At 40.4% G+C, this 2,613-nt stretch overlaps 1 protein-coding gene across 2 annotated transcripts in view; it reads left to right on the top strand.

Moving 5' to 3' along the window:
• Positions 1-538: 538 nt before the first annotated feature.
• ache (acetylcholinesterase) overlaps positions 539-2,613 on the top strand; it is a 42,439-nt gene continuing 40,364 nt past the window's right edge. For both annotated transcript variants that reach the window (XM_024288220.2, XM_024288221.2), the window contains exon 1: positions 539-967. The gene's annotated coding sequence lies outside the window, so the exon portion shown is untranslated. The remainder of the gene's footprint in view (positions 968-2,613) is intronic.

The raw sequence follows: 2,613 nt of genomic DNA, 5'->3' as shown, positions 1-2,613 counted from the left end.
AACTGCATTTGAGAAATTATACTTGTTATTTTTCCTAAAAAAAGGGTATATAACCAAAAATGTTGATGTTACAAATTTACTTTGCAGATTTACAAATGGCACCTATATTGTGCCCTGTTGAGGCTGCATTCACCTCCCCTTTTATGTCTGTCTATTTGTACATAATAGTCCATCTATTCTTACTTTTTTTTTTGTATTTTATTTAAAAAAATTGCTGTTTTTTTTTAGATTATTTATTTTCATCTTTTTTTTGCTATTTTTTTAATCTTTGCAGGATATCAAGTTTAGTTTTTTTCTTTTTAAGGGGGAACTAGGGGCACAGCCCCCCGGCCCTGTCCATGTTTATGTCCGGCCATGCGCTCCTGACATTGTGTTAAAAATGATCTTGGATTAAATGACTGTTGCTTGATAATTACATGATGTTGACTCAGTTATTACAGCAAAGGTTTATATATGGAAAAATATGAAATTAATAGCTAAATTGTCATTGTCTTTTTTTCTGGTTTGTTTTGACAAAAACACACAAAGCAGACCTTCATGTTTAAACCACTTCAGTATAAGAGGATACTCTCTTAGCAGGACGAATGTTGAGCAGACGGAACCGGTCTGTGGCTCTTTAGAACGTGCGTGTTTGTCCCGGGTGACACTTTTCCCATGTGTTGGGCGCTCGTGCGGCTTGAGCGCTTCTTCCCTCCAAACTACAGCTGTCCCCTCAGTTTCAGGAAACTTGGACTCGAGAATCCCAGAAGGTCTCGCGATAACAGCTGTGTTTACAGGCAGTATTTATGGGCAGCAGTCTCCCCCTGCCGTTACAGCTGCTCGGTTCGGTCCAGTCAGTGAGCGCGGAGCGGCGTGCGGTGTGCACGAGCTTCCTGGACGTGTGTGTTCGGGAACTCTCCGCTTATTTTAATTTTTTATTTTTTTGGAAGACTTCCTTCGGTGGAAGCTGCATCGGTGGAGAGTCCAGGTGAGACAGAACCTGTGGTTCCGACCCTTATTTTGTTCTGTCTTGTCACGTTTGGACGCGGGAATCGTGTCGGCTATTCTCCATCCTTTCGTGTAATCTCGTTACATCCTCGGTCGCCATGGTTACAAGCAGCTTCTCCTCCTCCGCAGAACGGAACCCGCTCGGTTCCGCCGCTCGGGCGGGGTGCCAGCCTGCACTTCGTCTTAATAAAGTGCAAGACTGCGCCGCCCGCGTGCGCGGCTATAAAGCCAAAGCAGTGCGCCGCGCGCGCGCGCGCTTAGCGGCGCGCGGCTGTCACGCCGCAACTTTATTAACGCTCCTTTCCGTAATTCTGCACGGTAACAGCACGCGCCAGGTGCGGTTCTGGACTGCGGTGTCGGGTTGCGTTTGCACGACAAATCGATGCGTCAGTCAGAGGAGGCACGCGCGCGCCGACCACTGCGCGAGCCCCCCGGTCCAATTAGTGCTCGACACGCACAGGTGTGCACCGGATCCTGAATCGATTCACGATGTTTGATTTAAAATTAACATCGTTTTCTTTTCTGAAATAAACCATTTAACAATGAAAGTTATTTAAAACTAATGACAACTTTCAAAAATATGAAAGATTTATCTCTTCCTACAAAAAAACGTAAAAATATATATAAAAATATAGACAATTTTGGTTAAAAAGAAAATAAATATTTTACAATCGGTGGGTTTGTTGTGAGAGAAAGGGGCAATGGGGGTCTGCAAATTTAAAATTTAGTAATATTAAGTACAAACATGTTTTTTTTTTACTTATTTTGACCAATATATCTAAAAATATTATGTCATCTTAAAGTTTTTTTTTTTCTTTTTATTTTCAAAACCAAAGATTCAAAACACAAACAAAATAGAAATCATAAAACTAACATGCATCCTTAGTTCCAACAGTCTTGTTTAATTCATAGCATTAACAAGACAAAATAAATAAATAAATTAATTAAACATATTAACTAAAAATAAATAAATAAAAGGAGCTAGATTGTAACAAAATCTCCACAATGTTTTTTGTCCATCTGCTAATCTGACTACATAAAATCTGAAAAAAATCAGAATATCGACCCAGCAACCCTCAATTTAAATATTTAAGTACTTAATTTCCCTCCACTGCTGGTTAAAAACTCAATTTTCACATGAAGTGAAGTGGTCATTTTGTCCATAATGTCATTTTTTATTTTTGCCTCCCGCATTGAGCCCCACAGAATCATAACTACAGAATCATACTTTTCAAATGTTGGTGCCAAAAATGTCCCTCGATCAACTCCCTGTAGTGAGAAAGTCAAGGTTTAAATAAAGTTTACTTTAGTGGAGATAATAGAATTATGTTTATAATAGAATTCATGTACCAGAATGACCACTAGCCACTGCGAGTCTGAAGAGGATGCTAAGCAGGAACACACATTCAAACAGGCGACCACTTGCCTAAGTCGAATTTAATTTATCAAATTAATAAAAAAAATATTTAAAATGACATAATTCAAACAGATTTTGAGGGTAAGCTGTAAAAAGGATTATTAGATGGAAAAAAAGGGTCAATTAAAGCCGCAAGCGGCGTTGGATGGCCCGCAGTCGCTACCCGCCCTCGTCGCCCACTCCCTCGCCGCTGCCCGCCCTCGACGCCC

The sequence above is a fragment of the Oryzias melastigma genome, linkage group LG18 (assembly GCF_002922805.2).
Source record: "Oryzias melastigma strain HK-1 linkage group LG18, ASM292280v2, whole genome shotgun sequence".
Taxonomy (NCBI): domain Eukaryota; kingdom Metazoa; phylum Chordata; class Actinopteri; order Beloniformes; family Adrianichthyidae; genus Oryzias; species Oryzias melastigma.
Note: the sequence above shows the minus strand (reverse complement) of the source record. Positions and strands in the feature narration are given on the sequence as shown.